Below are 26,535 nucleotides of genomic sequence, written 5' to 3' on the forward strand. Positions count from 1 at the left end.
CACGGTGCGCAAGTCCCTGCGCGGAGGCGCGTCGCGGAAGCGTCTCTGGACGTGTCTCACATGTGCTCCTCGATTTCTCGGCAAAAGGCATAGTCATTCACCCCAACTCATGCAAGTTCTCACACAACAGCATCCGTGACGTTACAAGGACCGTGTGGATACCAAATTTGAGGTGGGAAACAATTTTTTTCCAATTTTGAAGGGTCCTTCTACGAGCACCGTGTCGCTGCGAGCTAAGCCTAAAGATAGCAGGGCCTAGCGCCCGTGCTTAGGCGTGCTCCGGCGGGGTCATCGACCTCACCCAGGCCCTAGAGGCGCAGTGTTTCAAGAAAATGGCATCCGCTATGCGTGTCGAAGTGGAGGGTGAAGATATCACGCCGGAGGAAGTTTCCGAGAAGTTTGGCTGGCGTGTCGCCGGAGAGAAGACCCAGGAGCAAGAGAGCAAGCTATGTCTAACGCCACTGAACGGGGGGCCGGCGGTTGCTGGGCATCGTCGCCCGCAGCGGAAAAATTTCAAGAGCAAGCTACTCAAGGTAGCGAGAATGCCTGAGCTGCTGAGGCAAGATATCAAGATCGTCATGCGTCCCAGGGGAGGCCTGAACCTTGGGGAAGTATCTAGATTCGAGATCAGCCAAGCCATCATCGCAGCTGCGAACGTGAGTGGCGAGGAGGTGACGCAAGATGTTATCTGCCCGAACAAACAGCAAAACATAGTCGTTATCAGTACGCCTAACCGAGAGAACGCCGACCGCTACTCGGCAGTCAGAAACCTCACTATCAGCGGCACGGCACACGACGTAAGCGCCTACGAAACCGCCCCCCACGGCACCGTTAAGGGCGTCATCAGGGGTGTTCCGATGACGGACACTATTCAAGAAATCAACGACTACATCGTTCAAGACTATAATCCCACTGCTCTGCAAGCCAACCGCATCGGCAAGACGACGACGGTGGTCATCGCATTCGACGGCGACAAGGTCCCGAACTACATCCGGTACGGCAACCTGCTGGTCGAGTGTTCGCTGTATCGCAAGCAGATCGATATGTGCTACCTGTGTGGTCGCCTCGGTCACCAGATGGACGTTTGTCCTAACCCCGAAGACAAGATATGCCGTGGTTGTGGCATGAAGAATCCCGAAGAAAGCCACGTTTGCACTAACCCCAAGTGCAGCCTCTGCGGGGGCAACCACCTCACCGCGGACAAGGAGTGTAAAGCGAGATTCAAGACGCCATACGTCGTTCGAAAACGGCGTTGGGAACGCCAGCAACGAAAAGAGGTGCAGCAGCAGCAGCAGCAGCCGAGGGGGCCAGCGTGGCAGGCGCCGGACGGGCGTCGCAGCCGCTCCCAGACAAGACGAGGGAGAAGCAAGAGCGATACCTGGTCACCAACGGCAGCTGGGGCTCGCAGGCGCGAATCTCGTTCGCGGTCCAAGTCGAAGACCCGGCGGAGCAACGGCGCCGAGAAGCAGGTGGGCTGGGCAGCGGCGTCTCCCGTCGCTCTCGACAATAGCAATTTCCCTCCCCTCCGCTCCTCCCTCCCTTCTAAAGACAACGAGTGTAGACACTGTCTGGAACTCAAACAGGTGATAGAGAGGCAGAATAATCAAATCAAGAGCCAAAACGATCAGATTCAGGCTATGATGGAGCGCATCGAGACGCTCAGTAGAACAACGAACAGTGATAATGACGTCAGTGTGCTTAAAAGGAAAGTACCCAAGAGAGACACCACCAGCGCTGCTCCGGCGGCGACGAAGCCGACCACGCCACCGGCGTTGACGCAGTCTGTGACGAAAGCTCCACCGACAGAAACGGCAGCTGTTGCCATGGAGGAAGAGAAGGCCGAGGCTGCTGTCCCTCCGACAATGGAGTCAGTCATGAGCATGCTTACGCAAATCTCCAGCCAAGTTTCTCAAATGTCTGCGCAAGTGAAGAGCCTAACAGTTAGAATGGATAATGTGGAGGCCAAATGCAGCCAACTCACCTTTAGAGTCATGACGTTAGATGCGAAAAATAAGCATCTCACGGTTGCCAAGATGAAGTCACCACGACTTAATCTACGGGTCAGGCCGCGAAAAGTTGGTTCCGTGCGCAATTCTACCGCTCAAAAAGTACAAAATGACGAAGACTAAAGGAAAGCAGAAAGAGACTGCGACGTTACTTCAATGAAATTGCAGGAGTATTAGAAACAAAATAGGGGAGTTACAACTTTACGTAGATAAATTGGACCAGAAACCGGAAATCATAGCGTTACAAGAGACCAACGGCCGGGCCAAGCTCGCGGGATACATTACGTATACCGACCCCAGCGAAAAGGGTACTGCGATCTTCGTCCGCAGCAACGTGGCAGCTACACAGCACGTGACCACTCAGCGAGGCTGCGAACATACGCTTATCGAAATACACAGCAGAAGAGTGGGGGGCGACAAGAACATTTTCGTCCTGAATGCGTATTGTCGACCGTCCAGCAGGGTCATTGACTTTGAAGGCACCATATTAGACTGCATTAAGGAAGCAAGAACAAGACCGCTTTTAGTGCTAGGAGATTTCAACGCTGCCCACACGATGTGGGGTTACAAATATTCGTCCAAAAGAGGAAACCAATTGGTAAAAGCTATAGAGGATCACGACATGGAGGTGCTTAATGAACCGGGCGTAGCAACCAGGACAGGCACTAGCACAGTCAGAGACACCACTCCTGATCTGACGTTAATTCTGGGGAACCTCGACGTTACTTGGCGTACCACGGGGGAAAATCTTGGCTCAGATCACGACATCATTTGTGTAACCCTCGGGGGGAACGACATCAAGACGAAACTGGGTCAAGCCAACATCACAGACTGGGACCGGTTACGTAGAAGCGCAGCTAGTGAAGGCGCGGACGAGGACCAAGACACCAAGTCGTATGAGGCGTGGGCCAAAAAGCAACGCGAGTTTGTAAAGAAATTTACGCAGAAGATTACTACGACTACGAAAGTTCCCTTCGCAGACAGCAGGCTTAGCCACATGTGGGCGGCCAGGCACGGTCTTACTCGAAGTTGGAAGAGGCAAAGACATAACAAGAAGCTTCGCAGACGTATACATACGCTCAACAAGCAGGCGGCCGAGTATGCGGAGCAGCTATGCAGGGAGAATTGGATGAAGATGTGTGACGACCTGCAAGGCACACTGTCTACAAAAAAGACTTGGAAGCTGTGGCGGCACCTCATAGATCCGTTAAAAAGCAAGAGCGCATGCGCTCGAGACCTCACGAGAACGATCAACGATCAACCTCACGAGAACGATCAACCTTGAACAAGTCATGTGAGCACAAACTTCAGGAAAGCTTCACAAACCAGATAAGCAGGCACACGCACTCAGGGTACCCGCCACAACTGCTTAGTTCTGTTGCAGAAAAAGTTCTGAAAATTATCAAGCGCGAGAATAGGAGGGCTCCGGCTGAAGCGCGCAAGCAATATAAAAAGGTTGCTGTTATCTCCTACATGCACCAAATTTCACACAACCTTAAAAAAATTGGAAGCAAAGCAGGAGTGGACGTCGTTTTTTCCGTCCCTCAGCGCCTTTCGCAGCTCTGTAGGATTGTAAATGAAAAAGAGAAAAGAAAAAGAGGTTGCACCATTCGGCACTGAGATCCCTCTACGGCATGCGCGGAAGGCGTCGTTTACTCAATTCCTTTGTCCTGTCGCAAGGTATACATCGGCCAAACAGGCCGATGTATCAATGATAGGCTGAGGGAACACAAGAACGATTTATCTGGTACTTCACTCAGGAATCTGCCCGTCCACTGCCGAAACTGTGACCCACAAAATCCATGCCATCCTTTGTTCGAAAAAGCCACTGTGATAAAAAAGCACAGGAACAAGTTGACACGTGAAATAGTGGAAGCAACCGAGATTGCTAGGCACGAGGGTGAATGTGTAAGTGCACCCTCGGTTTCATTGTCGAAAAAAGAGTTAATCTTTCTATCAGGGCCTGTTTGAAGTAGAAATGGTTTTACAAAGGAGTTAAACAAAAATTTTTTTCCCACTATTCTCTCCTTTTCGCTTTTATTGTTTTTATGCACCTCATCTTTTAGCTTTAGCCGTGTTTTTTGTTGGCTTCATCTTTCATGCTCCTCCCAGTTTTTTATCGTTTTATCTATCCAGTGCATTTTATCTTCTGTGTTTATCCGCGTTAATTGCAGGCTTCACCTGTATCGTTAAATTTTCGTTTGCCAATCCAATCACCACTGTGCTTTTTCATTGTTGGTTTTTGCTTGCCACTATGCTTTTCTTTTTTCGCCACGTTTGATTTTTGTTTTACGCGTATATTTTGGTTCAATGTTTTCGGGAACCGCCTTCAAAATTCTGTCTGTCATCTGCGCCACTATTTTCACGTGTCGGAGTGCTTCTTTCAAATGACTTGGTAAAGTTTTTTGCATCTTCTTGCTCTGCTTTTTCCTGCTCTGTTCAAAATTTTTCGGTTTTTTTTAGCCTTTGTCATTTTGCCCCACCTGCCTTATCATCTCTGTTTCCACGAGCGCATAAAACTTTCGCCGCTTGGTGGCGTCTCTGTCATGGGTATATATGCAGTGTTTCGATGATTCTTGAATAAAGTTGAAGTTCAGCGCCTGTGACGTCGTCCTCTGTGTTTCTTCTGTCCCTGTGCTTTAACGCGCTGTCAACAAGAATGCAACAGTTACGACGGGGACAGGGAGAAGCTCATTAGTGAACTCACAAGTAAATACCTCAAGACCGAGAAGAGCGGTAACTCGACTCACGAGTATGAAGGGGAAAGCAACGTCGAGATGGACGAACCCTTCACCGAGCCTGAGCTGGTTGCGGCCATCGATGAAAGTAATCAAGGCAACGCGCCGGGCATTGACGGCATTACATACAAGATGCTAAAAAATATGAGCGACAAAAGCCGAGCTGAACTGCTAAACCTCGCCAACGCGTCCTGGGAGAAGGGTTCGTTACCAAAAGAATGGAAAGAAGCGGAGGTGCGTTTCATTCCCAAGCCGGGGAAACCACCCCACGTCGACAACCTGCGCCCCATCTCCCTCACGTCGTGTGTGGGGAAGGTGGTCGAGCGTATGGTTTTCAAGAGACTACAGAGACATTTGGACGTCACTGATCAGCTACCACCGACTATGTACGGATTCCGGGGGCACCTGAGCACGCAAGACGTCTTGGTGCAACTACACGAGCTAGTTATCAAGCAAGCGAAGCCTCATACGCCAAGAGCTATCCTGGCTATGGATCTAAAGGGGGCCTTCGATAACGTCACACACGAAAGTATCCTCCGTAACCTGCGCCAAACGGGGTGCGGGAAGCGCACCTTCAAGTATGTGCAGGATTCTTAACCAACAGAACGGCAACAATCAAAATTGGAGAGGAGAAGTCGAAACCAATAGCCCTGGGAGACAGAGGCACCCCGCAAGGGTCGGTTCTTTCGCCGCTTCTCTTCAACCTGGCACTCCTCCCTCTCCCGACTTGCTTCAAGACATAGAGGGCACAGATCACGCTCTTTACGCAGACGATATCACCGTGTGGACGTCGAGGGCAGGGTCGGAGAGTTGGATGGAGGAGACCCTTCAGAGAGGGGCAAAGACCGTGCACGAGTTCGCCCAATCGTGCGGCCTCAGTTGCTCGCCCAGAAGTCGGAGTTACTCGTCATCAAGCCCAGAAGAAAGCAAGGAGACCAAGAGAACATCCGCATCACCATCGATGGGGCGAACATAACGCCAACCACGCAAGCACGTATTCTGGGTGTCATCTTCCAGAACAACGGCAAGGCGGGGGCGTCGATAGACAAGATCAAGGTTTCAACGGAACAAATTTCGCACATGATCAGAAGAGTAACGAACAGAAAAAGAGGATTCAAGGAGGACGATGCACTGACGCTCGTCCAGGCCTTCGTGACGTCGCGCATCGTTTACGCGGCGCCGTACCTGAAGTTACTCAAGAAAGACCAGGACCAGTTGAACGTTATTATACGCAAGGCAACCAAGATGGCGTCTGGGCATACCGACGCATTCCTCGACCGACAAGCTACTCGGCATGGCCAAGCACAACAATGTTGAAGAGTTAATAGAAGCTCATCTGTCTAATCAAAGAGTCCGGCTCAGTCAAACTTCGGCGGGACGTCGCGTTCTTGCCAAGTTGGGCTGGCAAGAGGCAGACCGGAAGGAAACGGGACCGTTACCCAGGTTGTGGGCGCATAAAATCTACAGTAAACCGCTGCCTCGAAACATGAGACCGGTCGTAACGACGGGCCGCAGAGCGGCTCGTATAGCGGCTTTGACGGAGACATTAGATCAAATAGAAGAAGAACAGGGCGTCACTCTCTTCACAGACAGCCTTCACTACCCAAGTTTTCATCGAAAGCCACGCTGGCAGTTACGACGCGGGATATGCTCGTAACCTGCGCATCTATCGAGACGTCTTTTCCAGAGGTGGCAGAAGAGGCCGCGATAGCGCTAGCACTCGCGCAGCCAAAGTGGGAAGAATTGTCACTGACTCGCAAAAGGCGTATAACAGTTACAGAAAGGGGTGGGTGTCCCTTGCGGCACTAGGAATTCTCAAAAGTAAACGCGACGTTCCTGAAAGGAAAGTTGAGTTGATATGGACACCGGCTCGCTCTGGGCTGGAGGGCAACGAACTTTCCCACCAGTTCGCCGAGAGATGGAATACCGGGCAGAGGAAGGTGAGCCCACCAGTCCATTATTAGTAATAAGGACATTACGAACTATTACAAGACGGAGAGGCGACGTTACCCCGATCCTCACAAATCGCTTACCAGAGAACAGCAAGCGATCTACAGGCAGATACAGGCAGGATCCTTCCCGCACCCTTACCTTCAAAACAAGATTTACCCGGAAAGGTACGAGAAGGAATGTGATTTCTGCAAGGCGAAGTTAGGCACGCTCCAACATGTCATTGGAGTATGCAACTTCAACAAGGAAATCCCCGCACCTCTTACCTGCCCCACTACCCCACCCCATCCACCACTCTCCCTTACCGAGCGATGGGAGACCTTGCTAACCAGCCCGCCGTGGAAGACCAGCTCGTCCTGATCTCCAAGGGCCAGGCGGCTAGGGAAGCATATGGGTCCCGTGAAGAGGGAACCACTCCCATCGACGGCGTCTAAGCAGACGTCGAGCACGAATCAATAAAGTTGTTTCTCTCTCTCTCTCTCCCTGCACGTGTGCCTAGGCCTGCCCAAAAACTCACAGTGCGCCGCAACGTTGGCCGAGGCAGGAGCGTGGCCACTTGAGCTCCAAGCAGCGCGCAGGGCATTGAATCACATCGACCGGCTTCACCGCGCACCGGACGGCGGCTCGCTGCTGCAGTGTATGCGCTCGCACCCGCGCTCACGAATGGGCGCGGCGCTGCTCGAGTATGAGCAATTGACACAAGGCCCACCGCCCTACGGCTCCTGCGCGCCCTGGCCTGCTGCCTCGGAGGTACAGCGAGAGATCGTCGGCATCGCGGGGAAAGCGGAGCACACCCCCCTGTGCTGTGCAGCAGCTGGCCAGAGCCGTCATACACGAGGATTCCAGGACCATCTCCTCGTGTACACCGACGGCTCAGTGGCCCGCGACAGGCTGCTCCCTTGCTGCGGCGGCCACCATCCCCGCCCTGCGACTGCACAGCCAGCAACACGCAGCCTTCCTGGGCTCCTCCACCACGGCGGAGTTGATGTGGATCCGGCTCGGGCTGGACCTGCTGCTCACCCTCGGCCCTCCGCCGCCCAGGAGTGATCTGCTGTGCGACTCCCGCGCCGCCCTCAGCCGCCTGCAATCTAACGGCCGCGGTACCCCACTAGTGCGGTAAATTCGCTCGCGCATCGAGCGCCTCGCGCAGAGAGGTTGTGCCGTGCGTGCACAGTGGGTGCCCGGTCACTTGCGGCATCGCCGGCAACGAAGAAGCTGACGACTTCGCGACCGCTGCACACCAACTACCTGCCAGCGATCTGCCCCTTGCGCTGGTGGACGTGCGTGCGGCCATCCACGACCATCTCCGAAAGCAGCACCCCGACCCACGCATCGCGGGAGGTGAGCGCATCGACCGTGTCACCGGCTGTCGCGCACTTACACGGTCACAACGTGCAATGATCCTACGCGCGCGCATTGGCTGCGTGTGGCCCGTGTAACTGTGGCCCGTGTAACGACGGGTGCGTCACGGAATCGCGACGAGTGGTGTGTGTGATGGATGCGGTGCAGTGGAGACACTGAAGCACCTGCTCCTTCGCTGTGCCGCGTTCGCCGATGCTCGTCGCGATATGCTCGCGGCCTATAGGGCGCAGGGCATACTACCAGACTCCATCAAGACGCTATTGTGGTCGCAGGGCAGTACGCGCACTCGTGAGCGAACTTTGGTGAGTCTCTGTGCATTCCTCGAACACACGGGCTTGACGTTCCGTCTGTTCTCCGTCAGGTAGTTACAACGCAGTGACCGAACGCTCCGCGAGTTCTACCTTGAACAATTAATAACTGGACGCCCCACTCCAGTTGTAACCAACACAGTGCTGTGTGCGTGTGTGATTTAATTCCTCTAAAATGAACTAATCACGCGCACAACCTGGACACATTTCTTATTGTGTAAATAGTTTGTACATATTACTTCTCCCCCTATCCTCTCTTCCTGTCCCCTTACCTCTTTCATTTCATTTCTCCATTCTGCCTGCTATCCTTTATTTCCGCTGCCCCAGCTCAGGTGCTTCAGTATCGATGGCAGATGCCGGGGCTAGCAAAAATCTTTTCCTTTTTACTATTATTTTTAATAAAACCACTACCACCACCACCGCGGTGGTGGGCACCGAGGTCCACAACATCGCCTCAGGGTCGTAGCCGCGCACTTCTTGCGCGGAAGTCGCCATCTTGTCCTCGGAGGGCCAATTCCACCAGGCCAGGCGTTGGCGACGCCGTTAGGCTTAACGACGGCGCCGACGTGGTCGGTCGAAAAACGGCCGTAAATTTAGAGAAAATCGGCCTACCTGGACGAATTTGGAGTCCAGGTGTTCCGCTTCGTTTTCCGGCTCGTTTGACGCCAGTTTTGCCGGGGTAGAATGATTTGGGACGTGGGCCCAGCCGAAAATCGGCGGAGCCGAAGAGACACACGTCTGCTCACGTCGCGCGCTCGCAGCGCCCCCCCCCCCCCCCCCCCCAGATCAGCGTCTATGCAGTGAGAAACACGACACCACGTAGACAGCGAGGAAAGTACGATAGGATACGTGAGATGTAAACACCTTCATTTAATGGCAGCAATCCGCTTTGGGCGCACGGAAAGCTTTGCGTTGCTACTGCATGCGAAAAGGTTCAGTTGCTGCTTTCCTAAGAATCGGCATCTGAGGCGCTTTGAAACGACATCGAACTCGCGTGCTGCCGCGCAATTTTTCGATGGCACCGCGCTTTAGACGATGGTTGGTTTGAATGCTGCCGAAAACTGTCAGTGACGCTGTGGAGGCCTGACTCACCGCGCGGTTGAGGGGTAGGGAAAAGTTTCGTTTATATGACCAGACTTCTAAGGGTCGACGCAGTGATGGCGCGGTAAGGCTCCCCGATTTCTTTTTGCAAGCCTCACGTGAATATCTTTTGCGCTGCTCTCTTGAAAAAAAGGAGGGGGGGGGGGGGGGAGCGCAATAAATCTTTCCCCGACCACCGCAGTAGCAACTACTGTATTTTGTTAAGGCTCCGAGGCCACTGCGCCTACCTGTGCAGATAACGCACTGGAAGAATGAAAATACGGGCACAGAAAAAAAAATGGCCAGGCTTAGCTTGGTTAAGCCAAGAATGCGTTGCATATCTCGATGGAGTTCCGTGCTGCTCCGTTCACCTCGATAGGCTATTGACTCGATCGCCATTGAAACTGCCCGTGTGGCAGCGCTCGATCGCCTTTGAGTCGATAGACTATCGGTTCGAGGGCCCTCGAAATGCCCGTGTGACAGGGGTATAAGACTGTCCCGGCGAAGGAGCGCAGCTCTTTTATACATATGCCGTGACGTCAATCATAGCGCAGCGCCCCTAGCGGGACGAGCGGGAGTCAGGTGGTGGCTGCGGCCGCGCGCGACCGCGCTGTCGACCTCCGGCTGTCGTGAAGTCACGTCACGTGGTTTGGTGGCTGCCCGGCCGCGCCCAAGGGCTGAACTGAGTGACTGCAATATGCAACACATAAAAACAGGACAAGCGCCTTTAGTATGTCTCCGTTTTGTTTGCGCCCGCATTTTCATCATGGAAAGAATACAACTAACCCAACTTTCCATTCTGTTGAGCACAGGAAGAGCACTTTTTAGCGCGCTTTTTTCGTAATCTTCTGCCCAAATTGACTCACAGTAAAGCCTCGTTGCTCGCGTTACATCCATGTACAATTTTTGTTCCTCTTTTGCGCCTGCCAAAGCGGCCCTTGCGTTATATTCGCGCGTTTTCTTTCCCCTCGGTTTGTGCTCGCAAATCTAACCTTCGTGTTATAATCCGGTAAAGACGGTAAATACCGGGTATCTATGCAAGCGGTAAGAAACCGGACACCGCAGTGGACACCGCCGAGACAGAGGTGGAAGGCGAGGCTCAGGATCTAGGCACGGAGGGAGACTAAACCCAGCTGTGGGTTAGCGGAGCTAGTGCACAACGCATACACCGGTTGGGCCTCGTCCATTTAGCGGGGGACCATTGAATGTGCGACCGCAGCTGCAGCAGTGCTGTGCGTCCCACTGTCTCGCAACAAAGCCAGTGGGCATGGACGCCGGGCTGCGGCCGCGACCTTCGTCGCCGCGATGACCGCGCTCCTCGTCACTTTCAGGGCGGCCGAATACCGTCCACAGACCGGTGAATGATCGGCTTCACACTAGCTCTATTTATTTATTTATTTTTTATATATTTATTTATTTATTTATTTATTTAAAATACCTTACAGGCCCTATGGGGGCATTGTGTAAGGGGGGTTACAGAGTAAGCAGCCTTCTAAAGTGGTATACAAAAGATACACCTCAATACAGGGCTCATCAACATTACTACCAAGATAAAAACATGAAACAGGAACAACTGTAGTAATGAAAGGCCACAAAGGTACACTTAAGGAAATAACATGAGTAAAACTTAACGTAAGGCATTAATACTAGGAAGTAAAATACACAAAGAATGAACATATCAGGGAGTACAATTCTTGAAGTGATATTCAGGGAAAAGACGCAAAAAAGCAATAATATATACAGGTCATACAAGTGAACACACGACGCAACATAAAATAGCAATTCACAGGAGCGAGATAGCAATGCATCACAAATATCACAAGAAGTTCGAAGCAGATTGCCAGTGTAAGAAACAAGGTAAAGTTATTTGTAAGTGCTATTATGAACAATGCTCGTGTAGGAGATGACGAAATTTTTCTTGATCTGACTCGGAAGCAATGTGATCAGGCAGATTATTCACAAGCGAATGGCGGTAGGGAGTGCGGAAAAGTTAAAACCATGTGTCGTAGCGTACATGCGCGCAAAACTTAAGTGGTTATTTAAACGACGAGACGTGTTCGAGGCGGTCTGGATATGTAGTGTGGATTGTGTGGCGTTATAAACATATTTGTGAAACAAGGATAACAGAGCGATATTACGGCGAAGAACTAAAGGCTGTATGGAATGATCGAGTTTCATTTGCGTTACGCTGGAGTGATGGCTATAATTACGTGAAATGAAACGGGCAGCTCGGTTCTGGACTGATTCAAGCATGTCGATTAAGTATGTAGGATGTGGGGACCAAATGGATGATGCATACTCGAGCTGAGGACGAACAAATGTCTGATAGGCCAATTTGAGGATGTGGGAAGGTGAATTACTCAGATTACGACGTAGGTAACCTAATGTCCTTGAAGCTTTTGCGCAAACGGCTGTAATATGGTCTGTCCAGGAGAGGTTATCGGTTAGGTGAACACCCAAATATTTATACGATACTGTATGTAACAATTCGTTAATATTGACGTTATATAAAAAATGTGAGTTGTCACGCTTACGACTAAAAGAAATTACCGGACATTTTGACACATTTAAAGCCATTAACCAGGTGTTACACCAACTATGAATTAGGCTAAGGTCATTTTGAAGGGCCAAGTGGTCGTAAGTACTGTTAATTGATCTGTAAATAATGCAGTCGTCAGCGAAAATACGTAAGCGAGAAGAAACATTAAGTGGCAAATCATTTATGTAAATTAGGAACAGTAAAGGGCCCAAAACACTGTCCTGAGGCACACCAGAGGTAACGTAAGTAGGAGACGAAGCAATATTATTAACAACTGTGAACTGTTGACGATTCGAAAGAAAATTACGAAGCCATGTTAGAGTGAAGGAGTCAATTCGAAGTGCAGTTAATTTAGCAATAAGGCGACAATGAGCTACACGATCAAATGCTTTGGAAAAGTCAAGGAAGATGCAATCGGTCTGCTGGTTATTGTTCATGTTAAGGTGCAGATCAGTCGTGAATTCGAGTAACTGTGTCTCACATGATAATCCTTTCCTGAAACCATGTTGATGGCGAAAAAGGAAATTATTGGACTCTAGGTGATTATAAATATGAGTAGCAATTATATGTTCGAGCATCTTGCAGCAAATGCAGGTCAATGAAATTGGACGGTAATTTTCCGGGGAGTGTTTATTCCCAGTTTTAAATATGGGTATGATTTTGGCCATTTTCCAGTCATTGGGCAGCTCTCCCGATGACAAAGACTGCTTGAAAATATGGTACAGAATGTTACTGGATATAGAAATGGTATTTTTTAATATCTTGGAACTAATATTGTCAATACCAGATGAAGTAGAAAACTTCAAATTATTAATAAGACATGCAATTCCCTCCACCGAGATTTCAATACTTTCCATGAATTGCCAGTCAAAATCAGCAACATCAGGTACATTGGTATGATCCTCGCGGCTGAAAATCGAAACTCGCTTATTCTTTCCTGTCTTTTATTGTCTGTAAATCAGGCACTTGTAGCATGGAAATTTAAAAAAAACGTTTCCCTCTTTTCTTTCAGTGCAAAGAGGCATGACTGCACTTGCCATACAGCGCCTCTATGAGGCTGTAGTATTTACAGGCAGCAAGATATACTTTCCGTAAGGCTGAAAGGCACAGACCGGTGAGACGCCCAGCACGAGGGTCGACGGCTCTTAGACGAGGTGATCACGTTTTAAAATCGTCACTTAGAATATTTTTTCAGGCGAGAAAAATTGTGCAGACACGCATGAAAAACACATATTAGTAAAGTTCTGCGTTTTCATGTCCTGCTTTGGTTTCTAACAATAGACCATAATAGGTGCGCGCACCTCCTACGCGTGCCTTATTGCCGGTGAACATCGTCTCGGTGGCATAGCGGCTGCATTTATAATGACGCTTTTATCGACGACAGAAATACGCACACTGAATACGTTGAATCCTAATTACTTGTTGACGTTAAATGTCCCAAATAAAGAGTTTCGGGCTGTCCGGCACAGTTACCGCAAGAGCGTAGCTTAAAGAAACCACGAACTCCCTACTGAATATTTTATTTCTCACCCTCGTAAAACCGGTCTATAGGCTGTCTGTTGACACGTTATAGACTCTATTGCCTTCCTATAAATATTTCGCTTTTTTTCTGTTCTATAGACTCAACAGACACTCAATGACTCAATAGACAGTTACCGCAAGCGCGTAGCTTAAAGTAACCACGAACTCACTACTGAACATTTTATTTCTCTTCCTTGTAAAACTGGTCTATAGACTGTCTGTTGACACGTTATAGACTCTATTGCCTTCCTTTAAATATTTCGTTTTTTCTATTCTATAAACTCAATAGACACTCAATGACTCAACAGACAGTTACCGCAAGCGCGTAGCTTAAAGGAACCATGAACTCACTACTGAATATTTGATTTTTCTCCCTTTTAAACCTGGTCTATAGACTGTCGGTTGACACGTTATAGACTCTATTTCCTTCCTATACATATTACGTTTTTTCTGTTCTATAGACTCAATAGACACTCAGTGACTCAATAGACAGTTACCGCAAGCGCGTAGCTTAGAGGCACCACGAACTCACTACTGAATATTTTATTTCTCTCCCTTGTAAAACCGGTCTATAGACTGTCTGTTGACACGTTATAGGCTCTATTGCCTTCCTTTAAATATTCTATAAACTCAATAGACACTCAATGAACAGTCATATCATTTGTCTATAAAAAGTCTATAGACTTCATTGACATAAGCCTGTGGTCAATGTTAGACTGTGCAAAAAAGTTTTTATAAGGGCTATGCAAGAACCAAAGAGTTAGGCCCATCGCAACGATCTCTACGCTCTTTCGATACAAAAAGCTATTTTAAAACTAGGAGCTTGCTGTTCAACTGTCACATCAAGAGGGACAATTTATGGACAGGTGTCATGATCAGGCCCGCAGCCGGTGACAGTGACGACGCCACAGGGTTCTCATTTATCGGCCTTTTCGCGATGTAACATATAAAAAACAGCGTGACAGACGGAACAATAAAGAAGAGACACAAACACGAGCGCTGTGATTTAAGTATATTATTGCAGCATCGCTATAAGTAGGCACGCTCTAAACTGCGAAATCTATTCTCCCATTTATGTGCTGTTATTTGTGACAAATTATTTACAACGCTGAACCGACCATTTGTATGTAAAATTCTCAGCACTCTTAGAGTCATAGGGCGGGGAATCCACAGTAAGTCCTTGGAAATACGTTTGCCCTTTCATTTTGTTGCTGAAACAGCTGTTTCCAGGTTTTGTTCTCCGAACTCCATATTCTTAGAGCGCAGTCTGTAATTCTAGTGCGATTAGGATGAGGTTTTTAGTTCCTTTGGGGAACCGAGAACAAAACAAATTTTCAAGTTTTTCAAGCGACAATGGTCTTTTGTAAAAACGCGCCTTTTTTCGCATACATGTGGCAGAGTTTAGAGAGTTCGAACGACTAGTTCAATGTAGGTTTTCATTGCTATAAAATAGGTGCTGCAAAGATGTTCCTAAACTTGAGTAAAAAAAGCAGCAATATAAATGCATTCCTTGTAGCATCGGTATGTTTCACTTCCTTTAACGAAATAAATATCCAAAAAGTCAGAAGAGATCAGAATCAGCTGTGAAATTTTGACCTTATTTGCTTGAACAAGAGCTAAAGCAATAGCAAAAGGAATCGAGTCTTAAGTGAGCCTACCGTCCTCTCTTAAAGCAGTACCGGTGCCAGAACAGTTCTTAGTCACGAAGTGCCCAATATTGCAACTTGAATGTGTGGCGCCGTGATAAGAAAGGGCGCTTCTGCAGCAGCAGCTCGGCAAAATTTAAGCTCTGCAAGTTAATGACAGTTGAGCTTGAGTGCTTTCGGCTCTTTTAAATCCTAAAACTGCTGTCGGGTTTTTTCATGAATTTTGCTCATTGTTTCTTTTTGTTCTTTCTCTGTGTGTGTGCGTGCGTGCGTGCGTGCGTGCGTGTGTGTGTGTGTGTGTGTGTGTGTGTGTGTGTGTGTGTGTGTGTGTGTGTGTGTGTGTGTGTGTGTGTGTGTGTGTGTGTGTGTGTGTGTGTGTGTGTGTGTGTGTGTGTGTGTGTGTGTGTGTGTGTGTGTGTGTGTGTGTGTGTGTGTGTGTGTGTGTGTGTGTGTGTGTGTGTGTGTGTGTGTGTGTGTGTGTGTGTGTGTGTGTGTGTGTGTGTGTGTGTGTGTGTGTGTGTGTGTGTGTGTGTGAGAGAGAGAGAGAGAGAGAGAGAGCAAAAGGGCAGAAAACTGGGCAAGTTGGTAAGGATCCATGTGGAGGGAGGACGCTCGCGCACATATGTGCGGGCATGCTTCTACGAGTTCGCTTTTATTTCGCTCTTAGACTGAGGGTTCATTTGGCCAATTACACAATCGAGCCACTTTATCTTGCGCACCCTAAAAAGCAGATAACGTAAGTTATGCAATCGCCCAACTCGAGCAACATCTTTCCAAGCTGGCGTCCAACCATTTAGACATGTGTGAGCGGAAATCCCAGTCGCACTTCTCTCTCGGCGAACGCTGATTACCTCGGGGACATTTGCAGCCTTATTAAGTTAGTTCGCATTCTCTTCAGCCCGCACGAGGCTTATGTAAGCGCTCGAGTAATGCTCGGTCTCTGAGTACTGGTCGCTAAATACCCGCGTACGCACACGCATTGTTCATTGTCTGCTCTTACGGGCGCCATTCATTTTCAGTGCCAGTATGATAACATCGGTGTGCTTGTCTAGCTGGCAGTTGCCTCAGTAAACGTCATTTGCTTCAATTGCTGTCAACTACTTGTTTTTCGTGAGATGATATTTAGCGAATTCGGGTAAAGTTGTAACTTCAGAATATGTCGCGAATACTAAATTTCACTAAGCAGATGTGATAGATCGCTTAACGCTTTCTTTACCCAAATTCTTCGCGGGGCTAATTATTATGCGATGTTTGTACAGTTCGCGAAAAATGCGAAAATAAGTGTAAAATTCCGCAGATAAGGAATGCATATGGATGGCAAGATATGCACTAACGCGTAGCGTACCTTTTATTATTGAATAAAACATATGAAATAACAAAAGCCAACTAGCGGGACGCTCCATGCGCCGCCGGTGCTCACACAAGTGCTTCGGTGATGATTAGTTTCCTTTACTTTACTATCACTTCGTTCGTTTTGTGTATTCGTTCATGCATTTCTGATACACATAAACCAGAAGTGCTTCTCTGACAGCCGAAGATTGTAACGAATGCAACCTGAGAGTGCGTACAGCATACAAACATTCATACTATCTGTAAGCCCTCAAAGAACAATTGAAGAGGCAGACATTGGACATAAGTTTCAATAGTCCAAAAATAATCCTTATATTTTGCTTAAGACTCAAGGAAAGGCGTGTACTCAAGAAAAACAAAGTTCTGAGCCCTTTAAACATAAATAATTAACATAGAGGCCATTTCATGCGTCATATGTGTGCAAGTCTATACCAAGGCTATTGCAGGGTGATTGGAGTTAGCTGTGCTCGGTAGACAGCGTTTCCACGCTAATGTCCTTTGTTGCTTCTTTTTTAATGCGAATATTGAAACGCCGCCTGAAAGCAGCGCTCCGACCAAACACCAAACGACCAAGCACCCGCGCTCACGAATGGGCGCGGTGCTGCTCGAGTATGAGCAATTAACCCAAGGCCCACCCCCCTACGGCTCCTGCGCGCCCTGGCCTGCTGCCTCGGAGGTACAGCGAGAGATCGTCGGCATCGCGGGAAAGCGGAGCACACCCCTCTGCGCTGTGCAGCAGCTGGCCAGAGCCGTCATGCACGAGGAGCTCCAGGACCATCTCCTCGTGTACACTGACGGCTCAGTGGCCCGCGACAGCTGCTCCCTTGCTGCGGCGGCCACCATCCCCGCCCTGCGACTGCACAGCCAGCAACACGCACCCTTCCTGGGCTCCTCCACCACGGCGGAGTTGATGGGGATCCGGCTCGGGCTGGACCTGCTGCTCACCCTCGGCCCTCCGCCGCCCAGGAGTGCTCTGCTGTGCGACTCCCGCGCCGCCCTCAGCCGCCTCCAATCTAACGGCCGCGGTACCCCACTAGTGCGGAAAATTCGCTCGCGCATCGAGCGCCTCGCGCAGAGAGGTTGTGCCGTGCGTGCACAGTGGGTGCCCGGTCACTGCGGCATCACCGGCAACGAAGAAGCTGACGACCTCGCGACCGCTGCACACCAACTACCTGCCAGCGATCTGCCCCTTGCGCTGGAGGACGTGCGTGCGGCCATTCACGACCATCTCCGAAAGCAGCACCCCGACCCACGCATCGCGGGAGGTGAGCGCATCGACAGTGTCACCGGCTGTCGCGCACTTACACGGTCGCAACGTGCAATGATCCTCCGCGCGCGCATTGGCTGCGTGTGGCCCGGGGAACGACGGGTGCGTCACGGAATCGCGACGAGTGATGTGTGTGACGGATGCGGTGCAGTGGAAACACTAGAACATCTGCTCCTTCGCTGCTCCGCGTTCGCCGATGCTCGTCGCGATATGCTCGCGGCCTATAGGGCGCAGGGCATACTACCAGACTCCATCAAGACGCTATTGTGGCCGCAGGGTAGTGCGCGCACTCGTGAGCGAACTTTGGTGAGCCTCTGTGCATTCCTCGAACACACGGGCTTGACGTCCCGTCTGTTCTCCGTCAGGTAGTTACACGCAGTGACCGAACGCTCCGCGAATTCTACCTTGAACGATTAATAACTGGACGCCCCACTCCAGTTGTAACCTACACAGTGCTGTGCGCGTGTGAGATTTAATTCCTCTTAAATGAACTAACCACGCGCACAACCTGGACACATTACTTATTGTGTAAATAGTTTGTACATATTACTTCTTCCCCTGTCCTCTCTTCCTGTCTCCTCACCTCATTCATTTCATTTCTCCATTCTGCCTGCTGTCCTTTATTTCCTCTGCCCCAGCTCAGGTGCTTCAGTATCGATGGCAGATGCCGGGGCTAGCAAAAATCTTTTCCTTCCTTTTTACTATTATTTTTAATAAAACCACTACCACCACCACCAAACACCCTGTTCACCGCTATAGAAACACATTCTTCTTTCTCTGTTTCCAGTTCTCTCTCTTCCCTTTTAATCCCCTCATTCCCTTCCCCAGTGCAGGGTAGCCAACCGGAAACCTTTCTGATTAACATCCCGGCCTCCCCCCCCCCCCTCTCTTTAACATTTTTTATTTTTATTTTCAAATATTCTTACTCTGCAAGTGTTCGTGTACCATCCAGCCCCCTTCTATTTTTAATATGCATCGAAGATTTGCCACATGATGTCTCTAAAACACACTTATACGGGGTATTCAAGTGACACGTAGCTTCAGCGGTGCAGGCCGCACCAGGTGGGGATAATCCCCTTTGACGCGGGCGTGGCCATTCGGCTTGCTTTATGGACAACAAAATTTCAACCACGTCGACGTCGGCGAATACTCTCTGTATGCGATGAATACGCACTGCAACCCAATTGACGCTCCAAGTGATCACAACAAATGAACCAAGCTATTTCCATCGTTTTCCTGACGCTGCGTCAGGTGGCAAATGCAAATCAGCTTTATTAGACGCGTCTGCATGAGCTTTTGCAATCGCTCAGCCCTTTTTCTTCTGCAGTTCTGCATTTACAGCATACTCTCTTAGAAGTGCATCGTATTACAAGTATTTAAGTCTCCTTTAATTTCTTCAGCTTTTCTTGGTCGGAAAACGTTAACACAGTATGAGAGAGTGCTCTGAAGAAGCGCGAATGTCCCGAACGTACAGGCGTCAGCAGGCTTCTCAAAAGCGCGTAAGACGCGCGCAGTGGAAGTAACAAATCCATTTCAGTGGTCATTGAGGGGCAGTTTGTTGGTGCTTTTGGAGAGTGAGTTAAAACACAAGTAATTGCTTTTCTACGTGGCTACGCTATAGCGCAAGAATAGCCCCTGAAAAACAAATGCCTGCTTGAGAATCTCGCTTCCTATGCCCCGAAAAAAACAACTAGCGCGAGGTAGATGTGTGTACTGGTTACTGACGGAATTATCCTTGAAATTACTGGTATATTAAGCGACACTTGATATCCCATAAACGTGCACCCTATTTGTTGAACACTTTAGTGCCCGTCATCTGTTGCCAGACTGCGCGTAAACGGAAACGCTTCTATTTGCGTCGTCAGCATGTATGGCTCAGTTCTGCATCACAGAGACATCAGCGAAGAAGCCGGAAAGCCGGCTTCCGAATAACTGGTCCTCAAGTAAAACGATCTGACCTCTTCAGAGAAGCGAACGGGGCACGTCTCCTTTCGTGGTGTTCTGGGCAACACACAAGGTAGCAGTGTGAATGACCGCAAAAATCCCCATACGAGAAACAGAGCGGAGACAATACGAGTAGTGTCTTACGCAACCGTGCGGAGTCCGATTCCAGCTCGTGCAGATGGGGTAATGCGCAATCTGCTGCCTTCACCCATTGGGCACATAAGGCTTGAACACTTACGCATGCCTCTTCACGGCTGTATACTTTCAGTATTCACCCACGAGAAACTAAACTCTTTAAGCGACCTTAACAGGGTGATACTTTGGGTTCGTTAGCATTGCAATTTACAACAAGACATTGCGCGATAGGACAGCACGACGAAAGACAAGACAGGACAATCACTAACTGACGACGGATGGTTTTATTCCAACATCCCACTCGAAGAAAAACAATGCGCAACAAAGCGCATGCCGAGCCTCTCAGCAATCCAGGTACAGGGTGAGATTGTGATGACAAAGGCTGATCATGGAGAAACCACGGCCCACAAAAAGCAATCAGGCACTCAGACGGACGTAAACATAAAACCCTCGAGTGCTTTACCACCCAGCCAAAAGAAAGACGAGCAATTTAGCTTTAATCTTGAACAATCTTGAACAATTTTATCTGGAAGAGACACTGATGACAACTCCATGTAATTATTGCTCACAGTAAAAAATGCCAGATGTTTCACCGTGCCTAAGCGCGGAATATCGTGCAGTTGCACTGCTTACGATGGGCACTTAAGTTCCTTACATGCAAAAGGCATGGGACCTAAAAGCCTTCACAATAAAGGACTTTGGCCTAAAAATCTTCTACCTTGGGGCCTTTAACCGGAATTATTTACCATGGAGGCCTTCGCCTTAAACGCCTTTACCATGAGGCTATTGCCCTAAAGGCATTTGACCTAAAACCTGTTATCCTGAAGACATTGACCTAAATGCCTTGTCCGATTGTGAATCCGTGTGAGCAGACAGATATCAATAAGCTAAAATTAGTTCAACGGAAAGTCTTGCTCTTTTATTTGTTAAGAGTGTGACAGATATTTCCTACCTACACGCCACCTTTCTGCGTTAAGTTCTTCCACGTGTTATATCGGTAGTGATACTGAGCACATAGAATATTTTATAATCTTGTCATCTCACCAACTTTTGCGCTTCTAGGCCAGTATTTACATTTTTTAAAACAGCTAACTGCAAGAAACAACTATACTCTCAATGTTTCGCATTTCTAAGCATAACACAAAGTTGCTCAAATTTAGCTCCTTCGCTGTGTTCCTCGTCCTATCGAACGTTGGAACTCATCGTACGGCAAAATACGCCAGAACTAGAAAGTGATTGAATGCCGTTGTAGTAAACGATTCTGTAATGTGTTATTTCCTCAGCGGTGGGAAATTCTGTCGGACGGTGGCATTAAAAGGAAGAAATAATTAATTCCGGCAGAAAAAAGCAGCTCAGGAACGAACAGATATTTTGCGATTAAACCCTACCTAGTAAACGAAGGGTCTTTTGAATAATGAGAAATTAAATTAACTAAAATGCTTGTGTCAAAGAAAATTTAGGTTCTTAAGGCCAAAGCATGATACGAAGTGTTAGAGAGAGAACGTTAAGTAATTTTCAAAAATACTATTTTTGAGGTGAAAATATGGCTTTTGCAGCACGGTATTGCAGGCTTGGCGTACACCAGAAAACCGGTGAATCATTTTAACTAGTAGGGTGGTTCACTAGTGTTCAAAAATTAACTTTTTAACTATTATATTTAGGCGCCTGGTTGCAATTAGAGATATGTGACCTGTCGTTACCAATTTTTAGAATTTCGAAAACACGATACCCTTGCCGCTGTGGCTCTACAAAATTTGGCTATTTTGACTAGTTGCGTGCACTGGAAAGGTTGCTTTGCCTGCATGCTTTCGAAAGCGCATGTATTTTCGCGCGATGTAGCCAGATTTTCTCAAGCCACAGCGGCGAGGGTAATCGCGTTTTCGAAATTCTAAACAATGATATGACGGTTGCTAACGAGCGGCTACAAATCTCTAATTGCAACTAGGCGCCCGACTCTAATTGTTAAAAAGTTAATTTTTGTAATTTAGTTAACCACCTTACTAGTTAAAATGATTCGCTGGTTTCTGGTGTCCGTCAAGCCTGGCAATACCATGTCGCTAAAGCCATATTTTACCTCAAAAATCCTACCTTTGAAAATTGCTTAAAGACTTCCCTGTATCACCCGGTATAGCCCGTTAGCAGTGAAACCAGGCACCACTGTCCGCATTTAGGAAATTTTACGCATAAAACCATTTATGCGCATTTATTCTCAAGGAGCGGGAACTAAACCAAGGGCCTTCAGATTGCGAGGCGAGCACACAACCCATAGGCCACAAAACCACATTACTTCTGGGCGATTAAAGGTGAACCTAGCGTATGCGTTGCCTTACGGCTACATGCGAATGGGTAGGAGTGTCATTAAAAAAATTAATCAAAAATTAATCATTTCGCCTTCAAAGAATGTAAGCATTATTAGGTTGCCTCCGTAATTTCTTATTCACTGCCAAAGTTCTTCCATAAAAGATGTCATAAGCGCCAGAGAAAAAAGACAGGGTGATGGTCGCTATAGTGTCAGTGGTCGAGATGAGACTGAAGGCGCCGTGCGTCTAAAGGATCACGAGTTGCTCCTGCCGTTTCTGTTTACATGAAGCGGTTAAGTCATGAAATGAGTGAATATGAAGAGCCACCTTCACTCCACTATAATGGAAGACGTGAGGGACCAGATGACAAAAAATATTCAACAGATTTGGTGTTCTGTTTATAATTTTGAAGTTGCATAACTTTTCATACCCGCGGCGGTGGCTCAGTGGTTAGGGCGCTCGACAACTGATCTGGAGTTCCCGGGTTCGAACCCGACCGCGGAGGCTGCGTTTTTATGGAGGCAAAACGCTAAGGCGCCCGTGTGTTGTGCCATGTCAGTGCACGTTAAAGATCCCCAGCTGGTCGAAATTATCCCGGAGCCCTCCACTACTGCACCTCCGTCTTCCTTTCTTCTTTCACTCCCTCCTTTATCCCTTCCTTTACGGCGCGGTTCAGGTGTCCGCCGATATATGAGACAGATACTGCGCCATTTCCTTTCCCCAAAAACCAATTATTATTGTTGCTTTTCATACACTTTTCTGTAACTTTATAATTGAATTTAATAAAATGTGTAAAGTTGTAAATCCAAGCCAATGAGCACGCAAATTCTCTTAACATCGCTTTATCAACATACATGTTTGCTTTTACTTAGGTTTATTAATGGTGAATTTTCTGCAGATGACTACCGCAGATGCCTTTGGGTTCTATTCTCAAAACAATTTCCGAAGGGATTATACACGAGGTTCACGAGATGAACTAAACAACCGTGCAGTAAAATGTGCACGTTAAAACTTCAACATGTTGAGGAGCGCTTATTATTTTGCAGATTTACTTGTATTATGCTTTGTGAAGCTAACAGACTTTACCGCAACTTGCCTATGAATTTCTGGTAACGTTCTAAACGAGGGCACTGTAGAAATAGCAAGAATAAACTGGCACAGTGGAGAGGACAGGAGTTGAAGAACGCAGCATGCAGCACAGTAACTTATGTTTGCCGCCTTGCCTGACCTTCATTAGGTGCCTTCGTCTGAGTAGCCTTAATTATTTCTTTCTGCATTTAAATAAGGGTTCCTGGCTATTGTCTGTACCTTCCTATGTGTTTCAGACCATGTATCATACTAGACAACGGCAACATAGTGTTCCAAGCACCCAGGAATAAGAACATCAGCTTCCATGCCACCTCCGGAAAAGGCACTTTTCTCTATAGACACGACGTTCAGAGCTACTTGCAAAAGTAAGTACAATGAGACTGCTAAATTCATGGTACATTCTTCTGGCCTTATGGACCAGTTTCTGGCGTCGTGGTGAACCCCACACTATAACTACGGGCCGTATTCCGAGTTTGTGTCATAAGAAAAAGAATCAATCTTCCGCAGCGGCCACACCTGGTGGCCACACCGCAGCAGAAAAAAAACCATGCCGCCGGTGGGATCCGAACCCACGACCTCCGAATACCACGTCCGGTGCTCTACCAACTGAGCTACGGCGACGGCTGTCAAATCTGCTGCTTTCGTGCGTATTTATGTCTTGCGTATAAGCGAACCTTGAGAGTGTTCACCAGCGCCACCCTCGTTCATAGCGGTGGATGTAGCATGTCCTGTAGTACCGCGAATGTGACGTAGAACGTGATCTAATGGCGAGGGCGGAAACTGTGCGAGAACCCTCTTATGCTACCTATGGCATCAAGACTGCCAGAACCGAGACCCCCGTTAAGCTATTAGCAAACAAGGAAAATGAAGTGAGGGGCTCGTTTGACAAACATATTAAGGAAGCCAGCAGTCAACGAAACCATAGTGCACAGGGGAATGTTTCTAATCTGTAGGGGGCCGTCGTTGAATGGTCAGCAGCAGTCGCTGTTCACTGTTGCTGGGGTGGAAGTGGCTCTATCTGGACGATTGTCGCTCAAGGTATTCTTCCAGTTCTTCGGACCGGCTACCCAGTCGTTCCCACAATTCTAGCTGGGCTTTCGTGGCCTCGGCGTGTGCGACGCGGTCTGGCAAGCCCCACCGATGGCAGCCCCTGTCATCGCAGGGCAGTGGCCCATCGCTTCATCGCTACACCACTGTTCTAGGAGTGGCACGAGGACTCCCAGAAATCTATGAATATAAAAAATACAATGTCCATTTCCGCATATGTTATCGCTCATTATCGCTATCGGAGCAAGTTTCATCCGTGAACAATGGATCCGAACACCGGAGCCGAAGCGAACATCGAAGTGCTAGCGTACCTAATTCGCATTTAGCCGATCTACGCAAACCGACCGTCAATTTTTTTTGTATCGAAGACCTCCGCTAAACATTCTTTCATATTCCTCTTCACTTACAGATCGGACTGGTAACGCGGACTCTCGTACAGATTACACGAAACTGAGGTGCTGATACCTTCTTTCCTTTGTTCCGGTAGACAAATAAGCTCTTAATTATGTCTTTATTCCTTGATACTTTTTTCTGATCAAATGCAGCTAAGAATTGCCTTTTTTATTATTCTCTTACAGCATCAAGCACATGCAGAAACGGTCGAAGCTGTTCAGACGCTTCGTACAGAAGTTAGCCAGTCTAGCAGCAAACTACAGGCACTGCAGAGTCAGGTATGAACAGGTATATTCTATGATTGCCATCTCTCGCTTTGTGGACTGACTGCAGCCGAGTCCATTCCCACATCAGAAAAATGTTGCACGAGGATATCCCTCTTTGTGCGTCTCATAAACCACTCGAACCATTCCTACTCATTGGTGTCCCGTAGCTTTCCTGATACTGAAGTTCTGAGCTCTTTAGATACAGACCATCAAACGCAATCAAGACTTCATATTCGTCACTTATTATTTCAAGTTTTCTTTCCATTGTTAAACCTTATGAATAAGCTCCAGCAATTAATTCGATGGCCACAGAAATATGCTTCCGCTTTAGTGTTTTATCCTCAGCGGGCGAGGATTTCGTAGGAATGAAAAATAAAAGCTGGAAGAATTATTTCCTTACTTCAAACGAATGAGTTAATTGTACTTAACGCAAGCTAACAAACCATCGCCATTTTTTTTTCGTCGTGTGGCCGCAAGTTTTGGCACTCAACACTATGTGCACCTGAGATTCTATTCTTGGTACAGATTCAGCAGTCAGAAACGGACGTGACCCGAAGCCTGCGAAGACCTGTAAATGGTCTCTCAGTGTGCTCAAGGTACAGTGACGTCACTCCCTGTGATATCCTCTTTCTTCGTTACTCTTTGCGTTTCGTTCCAGATCAATCTTGTTAAGACATCCGCGAGAAGACTCCGAGTCGTAAGGTCTTCTTTCCGGGAAACTTTTCCCGCTTGGTACCAAATTTTTTTCGCTGCTTTTTTTATTTTTGCACCCCTTTATGCCAACGCATATTGATGTCAACAAACACGCATGTCACGTTCACGTCTATGTCTTGGATCTTGGCAGCTTTTCTTCCACGCTGGCATGGCTCTGCAGCCGGGGCACGCCAACCCCAGCGGGCTGCTTTTTTGCTGTGGGTGCTCCACACGTGTCCCCATGGGGCCTATGTATAAAATCTAGAACTGAGATTAGCCCAAAATTTGGCGCACAGCTCAATCCAGAGCAACTTACGGTAGTAAAATCAACTGCTCATGGAAGCTCCGAACACCTAAAACAAGCTCGCTTTTCGCGACAGGAAGCTAACTGTAATGCTCAATAGTGTCACCACCGTCTTCTGGCCTCCAAGATATGGGCACCGGACACTCTAATTTTTTGATTTGAAGTTTCTTAATCTCAAATAATATTAGAGAACTATGACGCTGAACCATTGCTTTCTGAAGCCGTCGCGGAAGAAACAGAAGAAGTTTGAATGGCGGTGTAATACGTAATTTTTCTGAGGAATTTTTTGGACCCGAACCTTGTCAACACACAGACATCACACTACAGTAACCCGAATGACATGGAATAAGAGCGCAGCGCCTTGGACATGAGGTAGTCAAGTCCAGCTTTCTTGAATATCACTTAATTTTCAGGCAACCATAGAGTATTGTAAAGTGGTGTTCATAATCATCAGCAGCAGCCTTACTGCATCCACTGTAGGGCAAAGGCCTCTCCAATGTCTCTCCGATTAACCCATACTTTGCCAGCTGCATCCACCCTTTGCCTGCAAACTTCTTAATCTCACCTGCCCACCTAACCTTCTGCCGCCCCCTGATA

At 48.2% G+C, this 26,535-nt stretch overlaps 1 non-coding gene across 1 annotated transcript; it reads right to left on the reverse strand.

Moving 5' to 3' along the window:
* Positions 1-23,783: 23,783 nt before the first annotated feature.
* Positions 23,784-23,856, reverse strand: TRNAP-UGG (transfer RNA proline (anticodon UGG)). Its single transcript has one exon. It is a non-coding gene; the product is annotated as a tRNA-Pro (tRNA).
* Between the last annotated feature and the right edge of the window lie 2,679 nt (positions 23,857-26,535).

Source organism: Amblyomma americanum, chromosome 6, assembly GCF_052857255.1.
Source record: "Amblyomma americanum isolate KBUSLIRL-KWMA chromosome 6, ASM5285725v1, whole genome shotgun sequence".
Taxonomy (NCBI): Eukaryota; Metazoa; Arthropoda; class Arachnida; order Ixodida; family Ixodidae; genus Amblyomma; species Amblyomma americanum.